The sequence below is a fragment of the Oreochromis aureus genome, linkage group 3 (genome assembly GCF_013358895.1).
Source record: "Oreochromis aureus strain Israel breed Guangdong linkage group 3, ZZ_aureus, whole genome shotgun sequence".
NCBI lineage: Eukaryota > Metazoa > Chordata > Actinopteri > Cichliformes > Cichlidae > Oreochromis > Oreochromis aureus.
The window spans coordinates 79,476,809-79,497,479 of NC_052944.1; the positions used below are offsets into that span (position 1 = coordinate 79,476,809).

Consider the following 20,671-nt stretch of genomic DNA (forward strand, 5'->3'; position numbering starts at 1 on the left):
AGCCTGGGTAAAATCCTTCCCACACTCATCACAACTGTAGGTTTTTTCTCCCTTTCTTCTGTGAGGTTTGTCGGCCTCCTGAGAGCGCTGACTTGTTGCTCCATGTTGGTCCTGCAGTGACAGAGATACAAACAGAGGCAGTGAGTGAAATGCAGTCATGGAACAAACTGAAACTCCCTCCATCAGTGGAATTCAACATGTCAACAAACACATTGTAGGTGTGTTACCACCACCTTCTGGTGGCAGTATCACATTACAATGATGTGACTAGGGATGTACAGATCCCGATACTGGTATCGGGTATCGGGGCCGATACTGTAAAATGTGTGCGTACTCGTACTCGTAAAAGTTAACCAATACCATGAACCGATACTTATGTAGCACGGATGGGAATTTGGGAGTAGATAATCATAATTCCCATGGACTTGAACGGCACATAAGGTGTTCACAGTTCACAGAAGAGAACGGCATGGAGAGATGCACGAGGTCAGCTGAACCAAAGTGAGAGACTCGGCTAGTTTTACTGAGGTTAACTTGCACAAAAGAGTGTGTGACTAGAAAGCTAACCGTGTGAGAGCTTCGCAACAGAGTGTGGGTGAAGTGACTTTTTGTTTCAACGGTCGCACCACCGTCCGTGGAAAACTGTGTTTCCAGCCATGACCGCCGAGGCTAAAGGCTAGCCCGGACTGCTTGGCTGCGCCACGGAGGCAGCTGCTATGGACTGTCGGAGAGCTGGACAGTGACTGGCTAACGCGCTGTAGCAGAGACAGCATCGGGTCCGCAGGGAGTGGATTTAGTGTGGGACTGGTGAATGGCGACCTACCGAGCAACGGAACTGTAAGTCAGACTTTTGTGCTCTTACTGGGGAGAAGAGGATTTTTCTCCATCGTCCGGCGTGAGCAGCAAACAGGCCTGCAACAAGTGTGAATGTGAGTGTGTGTGGGGCCCATGTGTGAATATTGTATGTTTAGTGGATTTATATAACGTGTTTTGGAGTGTATATTAGTCAGTGAGTGAGTCACTTACCAAAAGGTGATAACATAAGTTGGGTTGTTTAATATAATTTGAAAGGGAATTATTTCATTTATACAGTGTATTTCATTTGGTTAAGGAATTGGAATATCAATATCATAAAAAAGGGATGTGTTGTACAGTATTTGGCTACGTTCACACTGCAGGTCTTAATGCTCAATTCCGATTTTTTGATCAAATCCGATTTTTTTGTCTGCTTGTTCACACTACAAATAAAATGCGACATCAAACGCGCTCTAGTGTGAACGCTCAAAGCGGCCCGCATGCGCAAAAGAAGATATCACACACAACTCGCTCTGTTTAGACCCAGAGCAAACAATATTGTTTGACTGATGGCCCTTAATATAAAGAGTTCGGACTTTATGTTTCCAAATTTTTGCTTTAAGTTATTTTGTTATTTACATAATAATGCAAATAACCTAATAATGATCCTTTTTGCTGTTTTAGAGGAGCGGTGCTTCAAAGGATAGTTGCAGATTTCTGTCAGAATCTGCAGAAAATACAGTAAAAATAAAATGTTCACATTTCTCCAATGTGGTCTTCCTAACAGTTTCACCGGATGGCAAGAAATCGTTCGCGATGTCCTATCGGGTGCTTCTCCGGCGCTGATAATTGGCGTCTGTCTTGTGTCAGTGACGTAAAAGACGGATTTAATGCGACTTGACCGTTCACACAGCAGTCGCTTTCTAAAACATCGGATATGTATCGGATTCAGTACCACATACGAAAGTGACCTAGATCGGATTTGAAAATATCGGATTTGTGCCGTTCACACTGTCACACCAAGATCGGATACGGGTCAAAAAAATCAGATTTGATGCGCTTTCGCCTGCAGTGTGAACGTAGCCTTTGTCTCTGCCCTTACGTTCAGTAAACGTTTCGTTTGTGTTAAAGAGTTGTGTGGGGTCGTTTCTTTACTACCGGTTAAGTTTAACTTGTGTGTGGCAGAAGTATCGGTTTTTGTACTCGGTATCGGCAAGTACTCAGATCCAAGTATCGGTATCGGATCGGTTTGAAAAAATTGGTATCGTTGCATCCCTAGATGTGACACAATGAGAGGTATAATTAAAATGACATTATTGAAGAAATATTGATCAATGAAGAAAATCTTTTACGAAATTGCAAGTTCAACTGATGATATTGTTGTTTCAGTGTGTGCTTATAAAATATGATCTTTGTATTTTCTTGTAACTTCTGTGGTTTATGATTTCAATTCAATTCAATGGATAGATAGAGCTGCGTGTCATCTGCATAGCAGTGAAAATTTATGCTATGTCTTCTAATGATGCTGCCTAAGGGAAGCATGTATAATGTAAATAGAATTGGTCCTAGCACTGAACCCTGTGGAACACCATAATTGACCTTAGTGTGTGAAGAGGACTCTCCATTTACATGTACAAATTGGAGTCTATTAGATAGATATGATACAAACCACTGCAGTGCAGTACCTGTAATACCTACAGCATGTTCTAATCGCTCTAATAGGATATTATGGTCAACAGTATCGAACGCAGCACTGAGGTCTAGCAGGACAAGCACAGAGATGAGTCCACTGTGAGAGGCCATAAGAAGATGGTAAATGGCCTGTATTTATATAGCGCTTTTTATCATTTGTAACCTTCACTAAAGCTGTTTCTGTGCTGTGATGAGCTCTGAAACCTGACTGAAACTCTTCAAATAAGCCATTCCTCTGCAGATGATCTGTTAGCTGTTTGACAACTACTCTTTCAAGGATTTTTTTTTTCTTTTTTGCCTGTCTCATTTGGTTCTTTAGCCGTCAGAATTGTTGTCTGAAGATCAACAAGGATACCAAATGGATTTATTTTGCCAAATGGATCATCATGGCATTGCCGTATTGGTCCATTAGATCAAACTTTGTTGTTATTATTTATTTTATTTTCAGTTGTTACAGATGGGACAGACATGACTGGGGGATAGGAAAGGGAGAAAGAAAGAGAGGAAGGAAAAGAAAAACAGAAGGGAAAAGGGACAGTGAGAAAGGGCACTTACAAAGACAAAGAGAAAAAAAAATCTCCTGGATCACCTGTTGAGAGAAAAAGAAGAGAAGACAAGCAAAAAAAAAAAAACCAAACAAAAACAAAGCAACATACTAAACACAACACCATCACGTTAATCTAGCTAAGTGTGAACAGCAGTAAATGCTAAATATTGAAAGTTGTTGTGCAGCACGCAGGACAGACAGCGCACAATGTGCTTTGAAGTAGCAGCTAAGAAAGGTGTAGTTTATGTCTACGAACAGTGAACACCCGTGTGCACACCTGTGTGGATCAACGCGCTTGTATACAAAAGGTTTCCCCATGTAACGGTCTGCTAGAGGGTGTGGAGGCCCATAGCCCGTCCCCCAGGGCATGAAGCAGGCATGGAGGAGATCCAGGCTCCAGACATCCAGAGGCCCCAGAGTGCGAGAGCCCAAGGAGTACCACCGGAGGGGCATCCGTGCCACCTTCCTGGGAAGGGCTGAGGAGATCCCCAGACGAGGGGTCACCCAGTAGCCACGGAGCAGAAGCCAGAGGGGCTGCACTGGCGTGCCCGCCGGCTCTGCCGGCAGCCAGCTGTGCCAGAGTGAACAAGTTGCAGGCCCGAGGCCGGAGGCCCGAGCGCCCCTTTGCCCCGGAAGAGGCCTGACCGAGCGACAGGCACCAGGCCCGCCAAGTAGCCACCGAGAGTGAGCTGGTGCATACCTGAGCGCCCAGCCCGGACACCAAGAACCACCAATGCACCAACCCCTGAGGGCATCAGTTACCAGCAGGGAGTGTGGTGAGGGGAGATAGGCCTCCACACTTGGAGGGCCTGGGAGTTCCCAGGGAGGTGGAGTCTAAGACCCGACCTGACATATAGGCTACGTTCACACTGCAGGCGAAAGCGCATCAAATCCGATTTTTTCGCCCCTATGCGACCCGTATCCGATCTTGGTATGACAGTGTGAACGGCACAAACCGATATTTTCAAACCGATCTGGGTCACTTTTCGTATGTGGTACTGAATCCGACACGTATCCGATGTTTTAGAAAGCGACTGCTGTGTGAGCGGTCATGTCGCATTAAATCCGTCTTTTACGTCACTGACACAAGACAGACGCCAATTATCAGCGCCGGAGAAGCGCCCGATAGGACATCGCGAACGATTTCCTACCATCCGGTGAAACTGTTAGGAAGACAACGTTGGAGAAATGTGAACATTTTATTTTTACTGTATTTTCTGCAGATTCTGACAGAAATCTGCAACTATCCTTTGAAGCACCGCTCCTCTAAAATAGCAAAAAGGATCATTATTAGGTCATCTACATTATTATGTAAATAACAAAATAACTTAAAGCAAAAATCTGGAAACATAAAGTCCGAAGTCTTTATATTAAGGGCAATCAGTCAAACAATATTGTTTGCTCTGGGTCTAAACAGAGCGCGTTGTGTGTGACATCTTCTTTTGCGCATGCGGGCCGCTTTGAGCGTTCACACTAGAGCGCGTTTGATGTCGCATTTTATGTGTAGTGTGAACAAGCAGACAAAAAAATCGGATTTGATCAAAAAATTGGAATTGAGCATTAAGACCTGCAGTGTGAACGTAGCCATAGACACAGACAAACAAGCACACACAGACATAAACATGCTTTCCCACCCTCAAGCCCATCCCAACCTCCACATCAACCACAATAGCGAAGGTAGGACCAAACCATGACCCCCCACCTCCAGTAGGTGATGAAGCCGATCAAAGGAGCCCAAAGGGATTGATCAAATGTGGTGGCAGAGGCTGTATCAAGACTAATGTGATCTATTAGATGGTTTTTATATTGATTAGAATTAAGATTATTTTTATTTTTCCAGTTAAGGAGGACCGTTTTCTTGGCAATGCATAGGGCTGTAAAAACAATGTGGGCTGTGTTTATTTCTGCAGTGACCTCATCCAAGTTGCTCAGCAAGCACACTAAAGGGGAGGCTGGAATGTTAAATTTCAGACACTTTGATAAGTCTTCACATATCTCACGCCAAAACTTCTGCACTGGTGGACAGAACCAAAGGGCGTGGATGTAATTGTCTGGTGTATTGCCTTGACAGTGTGAGCAGTTGTTGGAAGATGTAAAGCCCATCTTGAACATCCGATGACCTGTATAGTGCACTCTATGTAGTATTTTGTATTGTATTAATTGCAGACTGGGATTTTAAGCAATTTAAAGGTTTTAAGCATACCTGAGACCAGAAGTTTTGGTCTAAGCTTACTGATAAATCTGCTTCCCACTTTGCAATAGGAAGGGATATTGATTCATCTATTTTAGAAAGTGTTCTGTATATTTTAGATAATAATTTGGGGATTTAAGAGTAAGAAAGTGTACCGCACTTGGTGGTGTTTGTAATTCAGCTTGACTGAGGTTAAATCTCTTTTTACTATGGATTTAATTTGTTGATATTCTAAAATCTTTTCTTGTTGATCCCATATTGTGTAACTAGTCTGACAAATGGAATAAATTCTGTTCCCTCTAATATATGTTCTAAGTATTTAATTCCTTTACAACTCCATTCTGGAAAATTAATCATATTATTGTTTTGTAATATGTCAGGGTTATTCCAGATAGGTGTACGTTTGCATGGCATTAATGAGGACGCTGTCATTTTTAGAAACTCCCACCATGCTGTCAGAGAAGAGCTGATGTTGATGCTTTTAAAGCATTCATGTCTTTTGATGTTTGAGCTGATAAATAGTAGGTCTGAAATTTCTAGATTATTACATAGTGCCTGTTCTACATCTAGCCAGGGCTCATCTAAGAAGCTGTGTTTAAACCATCTAGAGATGAACTGAAGCCTGTTGGCTAAAAAATAGTGATTCAAGTTAGGCAGATCTAATCCTCCTTTATCCTTGGTCCTTTGTAATGTTTTTAAGGATTTTTGATATGAAAGGAAGGTTGGAGATTGGCCTATAATTAGCTAAGACAGCTGGGTCTAGAGATAACTTTTTAAGTAAAGGTTTAACTACAGCCAGCTTGAAGGCCTGTGGTACATAGCCGATTATAGAGATAGGTTGATCATATTTAAGATTGAAGCATTAATTAATGGCAGGACTTCTTTGAGCAGTTTTGTAGGAATGGGGTCTAAAAGACACGTTGATGGTTTGGAGGAATTAATTATTGAAGTTAACTCAGAAAGATCAATTGGAGAAAAAGAGTCTAACTTAACATTGATGGTACTAAAAGTAGCTGTAGATAATATTACATCTGTGGGATGATTATTGGTAATTTTTTCTCTAATGATAAAAATTTTATTTGTGAAGAAGTTCATGAAGTCATTACTAGTTAACGTTAAAGGGATTGTTGGCTCAGTAGAGCTCTGACTTTTTGTCAGCCTGGCTACAGTGCTGAAGAGAAACCTGGGGTTCTTATTTTCTTCAATCAGTGACGAATAGTAAGATGTTCTGACTTTGCGGAGGGCTTTCTTATAAAGCAGCAAACTATTTCTCCAGGCTAAATGATGATCCTCTAAATTTGTGACACGCCATTTCCTCTCCAGCTTACGAGTTATCTGCTTTAGGCTACGTGTTTGAGAATTATACCACGGAGTCAGGTACTTCGGATTTGAGGCCTTAGTTTTCACAGGAGCTACAGTATCCAGAGTCATACGTAGTGAGGAGGTAAAATTATTAACAAGATAATCGACCTCTGTTGGAGTAGTGTTCAGATAGCTGCTCTGCTCTATGTTGGTACAGGGCATTGAAGATGATAACAGTGGGTGGATTATATTCTTAAACTTAGTTACAGCACTTTCAGAAAGACATCTACTTTGATAAAGTCTACTCTCCGCTGCTGTGTAATCAATTATTGTAAATGTAAATGTTATCAGGAAATGATCAGACAGCAGAGGGTTTTCAGGAAACACTGTTAAATGTTCAGTTTCTATGTCATATGTTAAAACAAGATCAAGAGTGTGATTAAAGTGGTGGGTGGGTTCTTTTACATTTTGAGAGAAGCCAATTGAGTCTAATAACAGATTAAATGCCATGTTGAGGCTGTCATTTTTAGCATCTACATGGATGTTAAAATCACCCACAATAATTATTTTATCTGAGCTGAGCACTAAATCAGATAAAAAGTCTGAGAAATCAGAGAGAAACTCTGTGTAAGGCCCAGGTGGACGATAGATGATAACAAGTAAGACTGGTTTCTGAGTTTTACAGCTGGGGTGGACGAGGCTAAGCATCAGGCTTTCAAATGAATTAAAAGTCTGTCTTGGTCTTTGGTTAATTAATAGGCTGGTGTGAAAAATTGCTGCCACACCGCCCCCTCAGCCTGTGCTTCGAGGTTTCTGGTAGTTAGAATGACTCGGGGGTGTTGATTCATTTAAACTAACATAATCATCTGGCTGCAACCAGGTTTCTGTAAGGCAGAGTAAATCGATTTGTTGATCAATTATTAAGTCATGTACTAACAGAGACTTGGAGGAGAGAGACCTAATATTTAATAATCCACATTTCACTGTTTTACTCTTTGGTTCAGATGGTCAAAGGACACTCCCACTGGGTTTAAATCTGGGACTCTCGGCCATTTGACCTTAGAACTGAAGAAGCTTCTCGGATGAGAGGTGAAACGTCTTCAAGCAACTTAAAGAAGTCCAGACGCTTTTCTTTGCAAACTCCTTTGACTACGATGACCTGGATGACTGAGAACCTTCACAGACACTTTGGTTCAGATGTGGATACTGTATTGTTCTTTCTTTGTGATTTTTTATGTTTAAATTGTTTATTGCTGGTTTTTAGTTTGTATTTTGTCTGTTTGGGAGCTGACACAGTCTCAATGGAGATGGGTTTTTGGGGGGGTAGCAGGAGGAGAGAAGCTGCAGAGAGGCGTGTAAGACTGCAACTCTGCTTCCTGGTCCCAACTCTGCATAGTCATATTTTGAGGGGTTTAATAAATTGGTCCATATTTCTAGAAATAAGAGCTGCTCCATCCAAAGTGGGATGGATGCCGTCTCTCCTAACAAGACCAGGTTTTTCCTCCAGAAGGTTTGCCAATTATCTATGAAGCCCACATCGTTTCTGGGACACCACTCAGACAGCCAGCAATTTAAGGAGAACATGCGGCTAAACATGTCACTCCTGGTCTGATTGGGGAGGGAACCAGGAGAAAACTACAGAGTCCGACATTGTTTTGGCAAAGTTACACACCGATTCAATATTGATTTTAGTGACCTCCGATTGGCGTAACCGGGTGTCATTACTGCCGACATGAATTATGATCTTACTGTATTTACGTTTACCCTTAGCCAGCAGTTTTAAATTTCCTTCAATGTCGCCTGCTCTGGCCCCTGGAAGACAATTGACTATGGTTGCCGGTGTCTCTAGCTTCACATGTCTGAGAACAGAATCACCAATTACCAGAGTTTGACCCCCGGCGGGTGTGTCGCCAAGTGGGGAAAAACGGTTAGACACATGAACAGGTTGGTGGTGTACCTGGGGCTTCTATTTAAGACTATGCTTCCTCCTCACCGTCACCCAGCCGCCCTCTTTCCCCAGCTGCTTGGGGTCTGCCGGGGAACAGCTAGCGGGGCCTACGCTATCTTCGGCTGCACCAGCGACAGGGGCCTGGCTAGCTACGGGTGAATGAAGGCTGCGAAGCCGAGTCTCCAATTCAGTAATCCTGGCCCAGAGCTGCAAATATGCTACATTTATTACAGGTATCATTACTGCTAAAGGAGGCCGAGGAGTAACTAAACATCTGACACAATGAGCAGGAAAGTGCAGGAGGGACAGGTGAAGTAGCCATGGTGCTAACGAGTCGGCTACGAGCTAAGCTAAGTGAGTGAATACTTTGGCTATAAATTAGGTAGTGAGCACACAGAAAGGGTGATTCAGATGAAGCATGTTAAGATTATACCATGAAAAAGGAATGTATCAAAAGATTTAAATTAAACTGCTAAGCAGAAAAGCTACTCAGAAACACCACTGTGTTTGAGCAGGAACAGGAAGTGATACTCTACCACAAAGCGAGCGAACACCAAGTGACAGCGCCACCGATTTGAATGTAGATTCTGTATATATGGATGAGCCCAGGATGCAAAAGATAAAGCTGCTGTTAACATGTTTTTAAAAACACACCAGCTGTGCACACAGTTTCAGTAATATTATAACTGTGATATTTTTCTCACCTTTTGTGTTGAAGTCATTGATTGTTTCCTCTGTAGTGGCTGAGCTGAGTCCAAATGGATGAAATTGTTCCTCTGTTGCACCACCAGACTCCTGTTACTCAGCTGGGACACACACACACACACACACACACACACACACACACACACACACACACACACACACACACACACACACACACACACACACAGAGAGAGAGAGAGATATCTCTATATATCTATCTCTCTCTATATATATATATATATCTCTATCTCTATATATATATATATATATATATATATATATATATATATATATATATATATATATATATATATATATAGATATATAGATATATAGATATGTATATGACAGCATTGCTGTCCAGCTTTGTGTTTATCAAAACTCTTTTACAAATCCTGCTGGAATACGTCAGGTTACAGCTGCAGTCAAAGCGAGATGGAAATAACTGAACAAGCAAGTTTAGCTCAGCTTCTCCCAGCATGCTGAGCTAATGATTAGTTGGTGTTTTTCTGCAAACAGTCTCTCACTCTGTCAACGTGTTCACAATAAACTGTGAACACACTTCGCCAATTTCACGGATTTTTGATGGTAGCGACCTTTTGGAGACTTTTACTTCCAGGTGAAGAATGGGACGTCTTTATTTGCGCTGGAAGAAAATAAAATACAGATGCATCTGGAGATCGTCCTATGAAGTCCTATCTGGTTGTTCAGTGATGACGTGACGAATCCTACTTCCGGGCCTAAAGTAGTCTGCATTTAATATGGCTTTTGTGTTGTTAACATGTTTGATGTTTTGTATTTTCTTCTATTTAATCTCAAAAAGCTCCTAAAACAGTCAGTGATCACTGTTGACCTCCCTCGGCTTTTATTACCGCTAATCATTTATTAAAGCTCAGTTTTTAAAACCTTAGGATGTAACTACAGCCCAAGCAGCAGTATATGAATGACTAACCTCGTATTGTGGATGGATTATCTCAGTTGTTCTCCTGACTGAAGTTTGGTCCTTTTACAGCATCCTGCCATGCGATTGCTAGCGATCACGTAGCACATCATTATATACCAGCTAGCCAAACTTCAGTAACCCTACAAATTGCTGTTTAGTTTTCTGTCTTCATTTATGTTGGAAGTGATAACAGAGCTGTACGTTTTTGTAAGGAAGAGGACTCCCTTACTACATTTATTTGTATTATATTATCTGTATAGCACTTTAGAGCACACCTTTCACTTTATTAAAAGCACCTTATCAAGCACTTTATTTAGCATTGCACTTTAAGCATGGATTTGCACAGTAAAACATTTGCACACAAGAAGTTTAAATATTTATTGATTATTTATTGGGAATTTTAAAATCAGTTGGTAGCCTTGATTCAGATCCTGCACAGCTGCTCCTCATCAAGGAATGTGGTGGTTGTCTGTCAGGAGAGAAGAATGGTGATTGAGATTATGATTAAGGTTTACCAGTAAGGAAAACTAATGCAAATGTGTGTGTGTGAAATCTAGGAAGAAAAGTGGCGCAAATAAGTGTTTGTAAGATAATGATTACTCACCTTTCTTGCCTGTGTCCTCTTCAGGGTGTTTGGGCAAATGTTTCCCCGGGGGTCCAGACACCATTTAAAGGTTCCGGGAGAGACCATTGGTTAAGAGAGTGTGGTGAATCTTTTTGTGCTTGGGTTTCTGGGTTTTTATAATATTGGGTTTGGTGTAGAATTAAAGTGTGAAATATTTATTAATATGAAAATGTGAAATGTATTTATGTATTTATTTATTCTAATTGATATATTGTATACTGTGGTGGAAGGTTGGGATTTAAGAATTTACCTAAGAGTGGAATAATGGTTTAGTCTGTGACAGCTGAACATATTTAAGGCTGCTGGTTGTCATTAGAGAGGGATATATAGTGCTGTGAAGAAGCTCGACAAGTGAATTGTTGTAAGGAGAGCTGTATGGGAAATAAATACTTTTGTTCCACTGCACTTGCCTTCGTCCATCTCACTGTGTTTCCAGCCGCTAAGGGCTGCCCTATTACAGTTTTAATTTGTTTCCAAAACCCCGCAGTCAGGACATGCTATATTGTATTTAGATGGAAGCTAGCGAGCTAACTTCCTGCTAACTTCTAACTCCGTTAAATGTCATAAATTCCATTTTCATGGATGCCTGGATGTTAAACTCAATTGTTACACCTGGTAGAGCAGAACACTGATCATTTTATTAAAGATGAAAGACTTTAGACAGTTTTTCAACTCTCAGTAATGCCACAGTGATCGTTTGATATATAGACCTGCAGCGGAGTTTAGGCCCAGACACCTGTGGCGTGTCCAGCGGGGTGGCCTGGGGGGGCACAGGCCACCCCCCCAACCAGACTGGCCACCCCAGGTGCCACCCCGAAGCCAAAACAATAAAATCCAATGAAATATCAAATGTACAATTATGTTTTCACAGTGAAGCTCAGATATCCGAGTGTAAGTGAATGCAGCATCGGCTTCTGCGCTATGAGCATCATGTTAGCAAAGGTAGGAGAGCCAAGCACGAAAGACAGCATCACAGAAAACAGTGTTTTGGCGAAAGATTAACAGTTTAACATAGCTGGACTGGCCATCGAGCATGGCGGAGCTTCTACGGCAGCTAGCAGGTGGATGAGGGAAGGGTAGGCAGGAGGAGGAGAGACCCGAGGCGGCTGCTGGTCCGAGTGTCAGGTGAACTGAACTTCAGGTAAGAAGTTATGACCTGCAGTCTATCTGGGTCAGATATAAACCAAGTTTAGGTGGAGTTTATTTTCGTTGTGCTGACTTTTTACAGTCAGTTACAATAACTCGTACTGCATAGTAGCTAGCATGACAGAGTTTCTGTACAGCTGGGTGGGTGCTGTGATGTAACTGATGTTGAACTTTATTTTATTCATAAGGTTAGTTTGTAGAGTTGTCAACGGCTCCTTAAAAAATGGAATGGTCCCTCATTCAGAGATAATATTACAGGTTTTGTATTGAGCTGAGAAGGAACACAGTTTGTCCCGAACTTAAGCTAGAATGAAAAAGACACAAAGCTGGAGTTATTGTGTCTTTGCTGCACAGCTGCCTCTTCTTCTCTCATCCTCCCCCCTCCCTCTCCTGTTGCTACTTCAATCATGAGACTGATCAGTGATCAGCTGATCAGCTTTTCTCTTTTGTTTATTTATCGCCCACTTTGCGCCAGAAAGAGGAAACCAGCAGATGTCGTGCTAAACAACAGCAGCACGTTTAAGCTTGATCAGCTGTTGTTAGAATTTATTTAATATTAATTTTTAGTATCAGCTGATGTTTGCTGGAGCCACAGCTGTAAAAGCTGCTGGTCATGATATCGGTTTGGATATGTGGTGAGAGGGAAACATGAAGATGAAACCAGGAGATGTCCTTACTGAATCATCAGAGTAGAGCTGGGTGATATGACCCAAAATTCATATCTCGATATTTTTTGGCTGGATGGCGATATAAGATATATATCTCGATATTTTTTTAAAGCCATAAAGTAAGAACAAAAAGAGAGTTCTTAGTCAAAGCTGTGTCCCAGATGTCACACAGGCACTTTTATTAACATACAGCATAGATGTACATGAAAAAAACTACTCAAAAATAAATTATGAGCATTTATTAAATAATGATGCTCTATAAATAAAAAGAAAACTATGTTGTTTTGTGCATAACAAAGAGCTCACAATTGTGCAGTCAAAATGTAAACTAAAAGACGCTGAGCATAATAACAAAGACAGATTTCACAGCTGCTCTGTTTCCAACTTCTACTGCGTGACTGACAGCCTGGAGTTTGAAATCCGCTTCGTAACCATGTCTCTGAACAGGTGCCATTTATGGTCCTTGTACACACAATACGGTAATATTACGTTGAATATTATCTATATCTATTATATAATATCTGTGTCACTGCACCCTTTTTATCTCCCTCGTGAGTTTCCACAACTTTTTATTACCGTAGTTTACATTCACCCGAAGGCTCATCCCGCCTCCACTTGCAGCATCATTTCAGACGTAGTGCAGAAGCTGCAGGCACTTTCTCCTGACGCACCAAACTTTATAATGGGGGACATTAACCATGTCTCCCTTAAATCAACTTTGGGCAATCTGTATCAATATGTATCCTGTCCTACCAGACGGGATAAAATGTTGGATCTTTGTTACGGATCGGTGAAGAATGCTTATAAATCCCTCCTGCTTCCTCCTCTGGGATCTTCTGACCATAACTGTGTGCATCTTCTGCTCATCTATAAAACTGTCTTAAAACGAGAGAAGACAAAGACTAGGGATGTTGACATATGGTCAGAAGAATCTGTGCTTACCTTGCAGGAATGTTTTAAGTGTACAGATTGGGAAGTTTTTATTCAGTCTTGTGGAGATGATCTCGACGCTTTGGTGGATGTTACTAGCTCTTATGCAGTATTTTGTAAAGACATGATTATACCCCGTAAGCGCGTTAAAGTCTACGCTAACAATAAGCCACGGGTCACTAAAAGCGTCAAATCTTGTTTAAGGAAAAAGAGACAGGCCTTTAAAGAGGGGGCTGTTACCGATTTTCAGACAGCCACCAAGGAACTGAAAATTGAAATCTTGAAAGCAAAACAGAGCTACAAAAACCTTCTTGGAAGCAAATTTGCTGCAAAAAATTTTGGGTCTGCCTGGACTTGTATGAAAACCATAGCAGGGTTTCAAAATCCCCAGAGCAGTAGTCAGGTCATTTTAGATGGTTGTGATTCAGACAGAGATTTTGCAAATGCTTTAAACATGTTTTATGCTCATTTAAGTTCTTCTGATTTTAGCGAGGATATTTCGGAACTGAAACAGAAACTGAGAGATACTCAGCACTTTATCATTGAACTCAGCGATGTTAAAAAGGCCTTTCATACAGTCAATGTGAACAAGAGCCAGGGTCCTGATAATATTAGTGGCCGCCTAATTAAATCTTGTGCTGATGAACTCAGTCCTATATTTCAGGTTATTTTTTTAACAAATCCTTGCAAACACAACATGTGCCCTCTCTTTGGAAAGAAGCAGTCGTGGTTCCTGTCCCTAAATCTAGTCGTCCAAAAATTCTAAACGACTTCAGGCCTGTTGCCCTCACTTCAGTTGTAATGAAAGTCTTTGAAAAAATCATCAGAAATGTGATTATGAAAGAGACTGAAGGTCAGCTGGATCCAATGCAGTTTGCATATAGGCCCAATACAGGAGTGGAGGACGCACTTTTGACTTTACTAAATCTGATTCTTAAACATGTAGAGAGTAAAGGGACTTTTACAAGACTTCTTTTCATTGATTTTTCTTCGGCTTTTAATACAATACAGCCCCATATTTTAATTAAAAGACTTTTAGAACAGTTTGAAATCAGGAAAAACCTGCTGGGCTGGATTTTAGATTGTTTAACTGACAGATCACAAAGAGTGAGAATAAATGGGATTCTGTCTGACCCAGTGTTCTCCTCCACAGGTTTTCCTCAAGGGTGTGTCCTATCGCCCTTATTATTCACTCTCTATACAAATATGTGTCAAATCAAAAAAAAATCAAAATTTATTTATATAGCACATTTAAAAACAGCAGTTATGATCAAAGTGCTTCACAAATTAAAAGATAAAATAAGACAGATAAAAATAAGATAAGAAAGATACAACGCAGGAGGAGACAACCATAAAAACCAACCAAATGATAATCAAACTATCTTACATCAGAGCCAGAGTGAAAAGATGGGTCTTTAAACGAGATTTAAAAGACTGAACAGTCTCAGAAGAGCGAATGGCAATAGGGAGGTTGTTCCACAGTCTAGGAGCTACAATGGCAAAGGCACGGTCACCTCTGGTTTTCAACCTAGACTTAGGTTGCATTAAGAGCATCTGGTTTGAAGATCTTAATGCTTTTATGGGATTATACAAATGAAGAGGTTCTGTTAAATAGCTAGGGGCCATGTTATTTAAGATTTTATAAGTGAGTAAAAGAATTTTAAAATCAATGCGAAATTTCCCAGGGAGCCAGTGTAACTTGGCTAAAACTGGAGTCATATGATCATGCATTCTCGCACCCAATAAAAGGCGTGCAGCAGAGTTCTGTACTAATTCAGTCAGTCTTTCATGTCTGTCAGGGCAGACATGAAAACAGGGTCATTATTAAATATGCAGATGACTCTGTTATTGTCAGCTTACTGAAAGAGGGTGAAATTAACCACGGTCCAGTCATTGATGACTTTGTTCAGTGGTGTGAGGAGTCTTATCTCCAGCTGAACATATCTAAAACACAAGATATGGTTGTTGATTTTAGGAAACAACAAAATGGGCACGGAGTCATTTTAATTAAAGGTCAGAAAATAGAGCAAGTACAATCATATAAATATCTTGGGACCATAATAAATGAAAAACTGAACTTTGATCAAAATTGCAAATCAGTTTGTAAAAAGGGTCACCAGCACCTTTATTGCCCTAGGAAACTTGTTCATTTCCACATTGACCAAAAAACTTTAACTTTGTTTTATCGTTCTTTTATTGAGTCTGTTTTATCCTTTTGTTTGGTGGCATGGTTCGGTCAGACCTCTGTCACAGAGAAACACTCTCTAAATCAGATAATGAGATGGTCCAGTGGTCTGATAGGTGAGCCACAGTCTTGTTTAGCCTCCCTGTCCTCTAAACAGGTACAGAGGATAACTTTATCAATCCTTAAAAATGGTTCCCATCCACTAAGGGGTGAATTTCAGCTTCTTCCCTCAGGATGGAGGTTTCTATTTCCGAGATGCAGGACAAAGCGTTATAAAAATAGCTTTGTCCCCGTTGCTGTCACTGAATTAAATAAGAACTGTTTTTGATCCGAAATATTAAAATTACTATATATGTGCCACAGTGAGCTTTATATATTTACTAGGTATGTGTGTTTTTAAAGGGATGCCAAATGCTGTCATTTTTCTGTAAAGCAAATTTACCTTGCCTTTGGGTATAAATAAAGTTACCTTGACCTTGACGCACAGTACGTATTACTCCGCGAGGCTCCTCGGTAGCCGTAATGCTCCGACAATCCATCAAGGGGTGCAGCTCCGTAGCTTACCAAAGTCGAACTAAACCATTTTTTGACAGATTGCTGAGCGCTGTGTATCACATAAAATCGGTTCGCGGTCATCAAGCACAACCAGAATTCATACAAAAGGCGCGCAGTCAACTTTTGAGAAGATGAAAGGATTTCAGGCCGTGCATGGCGTTAGCGTGGCTAGCTCGTTAACACGTTGACGCCGTCCAGCCCCACGCACGGGGCGATGCGCAGTAACTCATTAACGGAGATTTGCCGTGTCCATCTTGTCGCTGCCTGCAGGTGAAGCGATGGGGGAGGAGGGGGAGTTGTGTTCAGTGAAGGAGAGGTGAGGTCGAGTAACGTTGCGTAAAGACAAAAGTGGACGAAAGAGAGGCAAACTTGCGGCTTCGCAACTATAATTATAACGTAACATAGACTATATCGATATAAAGGATATTGTCACATCTTATATCTCGTATAAAAATATATCGATATTTTTTAAAAACTCGATATATCGCCCAGCTCTACATCAGAGCTGAACAGGTGATGGAGAAACAGGTTTACCTTTTAGGTGACATGAATGAGTTGAAGGGAAGTTATGAACTGTTTCTGAGAGACAAATAACACCAGGATCCTTTTCTGAGTAGCTGACAGCTGGTAACTGTGCAGGGGCGGGTATAACAAAGTTATGCCAGGGGGCCAGGTAGGGCATTAACAGGGAAAGGGGGGCACAAAGAAATACTTTTCTTACTTATTCTCATTTAAAATATCTAGCTTTTATTAAATAATTATCTGAATCTTGCGAACAAAGTTTTTATCTGACGTAAAATGTATAGAAATCATACATATACCAACAAGACCGTGTACATCACTGTCACAACAGCGTTTGTTTTCATTCAAAGGCTTCATGGCTTTAATACCTGGTGGGCCGGTCTTTAGTCAAAATGCCCAATTTTTTTGTCCCAGTCCAGCCCTGCAGGTTAATACTGGCAGTGTCACCATGCCAGCTGATTGTATTTCATCATCAGCCAGTGTTGTTCTTTATACATCAATATTACCAAAGTTTATCATAAGGCAGCATAGAAAGTATTTACTTGCTTTCAGGTTTCAGTCAAATGTTAGTCTTTTCATTTGTTTCCCCACTTTTTTCCTGTTTCAAAATCAAACACCAGTTTGTAAGAAGATTATCTTCTTTTTTTTAATAATTTGGCAATTGTATGTTAAAAAAGTTTGTATTTTAATATTCAAAAATGTTTTTGCCCAAAACATATGTGCCCTATATGTCAGTAAAAATACTATGCAAATATTGCTGTCCTTGAATGCTGAGTAAACACTGACAAAGCACTGATTGTATCTCTTGTACTTCATCAACGCAGTATCTAAAAACTTTGCACCGTAGTGGTTAAAACCTCATTCTAATAAGAGTCAAAAGCAAATTCAGTTATTAGGTTTATAGGGTTATTGAATGATGGTTAACTGTTGGTAGAATTTTTTTTAACATTATCTGCCAATTACATCTGCCACCCTTCTCCAAATCTGTGCCCCTACCTGGCCCCCCCAACAAAAAATTTCTAGACACGCCACTTCCAGACACGGCTAGTTACGTCAGACCCCCATGCTTGTACCTGTGGCTTCCTGTCCTGGGGGTTGGCTCTTCTCCTGCCCTGCAGACTATTTTTCTGTATGTATTCTTACCCCCTAGCAACCGCCAGATTATAATGTTGCAGACAATCACAAACTCTACAGTCTGTTTAAATCCACTGTATACCAAGCAATCTATTATTCTCAACAGAGATAAAACTCAACATAAACTGAACCCACATTTAAGTTAGCTCGATGCTTACCTTTAGATGAGCCCACAAACCGAGAGAAACTCCGTGATGAAGCTGGAAGTCTTTCCAAACAGGAAACAGATCAGGGAGCAGACACCCACGTGATTCACGCTGATCTCAGCTAGTGATGTGTCCTGTGGCTGTGTCCCAATTCAGGGTATGCACGCTTGAAGTACGCATTTCAAGTGCGATTACGTCACCGCCACGCGACGACGGCTGTCCCAATTCAAAGTGTACTTCTAATGCATACTCCAAATGCGCCGTCGATTTCCCCAAATACCAAGCGTGGTCCGGTGCACGCTTCGTGATCCCATATATCCCACAATCCATAGCGCGGCGGTGGGTGTGGATAATTTTGCCGCAAAATACGGCAGAAGGGAGCGGCCGAAGAGTGAACTGTCAAAAGTAAGTACTAAATATGATGTCACTTATTTATGTACGAATGTTTAAGAACATTAAAACATTACTGTTGGCCACATGTCGGCAAAGTTATGTGACATTAGTGATGTTTGTACTTTCAGCGGTAACTTGGTTTTAAAGTCTCTACTTCTAAATATATATATAGTTGACCTTAATCTTACAGAGAATGTGATGATTTTATGGATAATTAAAGTCAGTCATATATCCACAAACACAACAAGCTGAAAGTCAGTGATGCTGCTCGGTTTGCAGTCCTGAATATAATGTTAGCTATGTTATATTGCTGCCTCTGTTCGGTGGTGTCGAGCCAAACGGACTTTAACGTGTGTTTGAACGAGCTGACGGTTCACTCGTTAAGCTGAAAGAAAGATGCTTTAATCACAGGAGTCACACATGTGTCCACTGGACCATCTGGGAACTCTTCTTTTTTAGCACTCGTAATAACACAAACACTAAATCTTCCTTCTCTTGTGCTGTTTTGTAGCAGTGTATACACCTGAGACTGTCACCTGTCTGTCTGTCCTGCACTCTCTCTCTGTTTCTTTCTCTCTGATTGTGGAATAAAAGTATGAACATGTATTTATAAGTTACACTTGTGTTTGAATCCTGCAGCTTATCACACATTTGATTTCCATGTGTGACAACTGCAAGTGTCCAGAGTGAGGACAGACTGAGGGACCCACTGCTGCACATCATCTGTGAGGCTTTGCACCCCTGATGATCCACCAGGACAAACTCAGCAGTGTGTGAGGAAGAGGAGGAGGAAGAGCCAGCAGCAGCTGACAGATGGAGAGAATAGACAGACTGTTCCCTGTTTGTGAAGGACTGCAAGAAAAGTTTAAAATAACTAATTGTCTGTCCTGAATCAGTCTTATTAGGTAATGTTCAAATAATTATATCATCCCAGTGTTTTCAGTGTGGGAGAAAGTACTCAGGGCCTTCAAGTTACACACTATGAAAGGCAGCAACAAGTTTAATGTTCAGAAACCTAAAGTATGTATCAGCAGCAGAATGGAGCTAAAAATAAATGTTTGTTTCAGTTCTATGAAGCTTTGAGTATTTTGGATTAGTAGTACTGCTGTGTTTGTTGCATCATATTGCTGTAATTGTTTATATGCTTTATATATTCTGAGGTAAGTTGATCTATAGTGTTACATCATATTCTATAAGGATGTTATGTGTTTGTAGACTTTCTGCCCAGTTTGACCCATTTAGCAGAAGTCAGCCTGTTTATGGCTCTGATATCTATTCTGTGTGACTTAAAGCAGTTATGACATGGTCTGATTTTCTCACCCAATAAAGGAATATTTAATATATCAGTCTGATCTTCATTCTATAAGAAACAGTTATCACAGCTCGTACATTTTCTTTTTACACATATATGTAAGCATTGAGCCAAATGTAATAATGCCAACATATTAAACGAACAATATTTGTCTCTTATATATAATATATCTGTATATACACTGTCAGAGATACTTGTCTTTGAGTGAAGATTTAAGGTGATAGGAAATATAATTAACTGCTACTTGCATCTTTGACCCAGAGTTCAAGCTCATATATATATATATATATAATCTGACAATACATATAATATTGTCCATATTATATTAACATTACCACAGTGAGATGACTTTAGTCTCATGAATAACATTAGCTAATTATTATTTACTAACTAATCTTGAAATGACTGTTCAGTACAGAAATGAAGCCCAACTATCATGTTTTACAGTCCTGTGGTCTCAACTAATCAAAGTGATGTCATGACAAAAATGAATGACCAACAAAACATTTTTTCTCCTTCATTTCTGTCACACAAAGCTGTTTGAAACATTTCTCGCGGTTAGTATCATGGTTGCTAGGCAACCTGAACAGCGCGATGAAGGCTAGACCGTCCCATTTCACAAGCCTCTCACTTCCGCACTTCCCGTACTTGTAGTACGCACCGTACGTAGTACGCGTAGTGTGCGTACTTCAAGCGTGCAGACCCTGAATTGGGACACAGCCTGTGTGTCGAAGCTTCGAAGCGTGTGTCGGGTAATCTTGGGGGAGTTTTTGTGAAGCGCGTATCGCGGCTCGCTTTGATTACGTATGCAGTGACGTTCGAGACCTCTCGGGCAGTCCGTACCACGTGACTGATTCAGGAACTGTCTCGCCGGTTCGCACCAGATTCGAAATAAATGGGCAGCAAAACACAGCTGATTTCCCATCACGCTG

The 20,671-nt window shown here is 40.8% G+C and overlaps 1 long non-coding RNA gene across 1 annotated transcript; it reads right to left on the reverse strand.

Annotated features, from left to right (window-relative positions):
• Positions 1 to 51: 51 nt before the first annotated feature.
• LOC120437649 lies at positions 52 to 18,106 on the reverse strand. The gene is made up of 3 exons (XR_005611320.1): positions 18,047 to 18,106; positions 9,180 to 9,281; positions 52 to 111 (listed from the first exon to the last, which is right to left on the reverse strand). It is a non-coding gene; the product is annotated as an uncharacterized LOC120437649 (long non-coding RNA).
• Between the last annotated feature and the right edge of the window lie 2,565 nt (positions 18,107 to 20,671).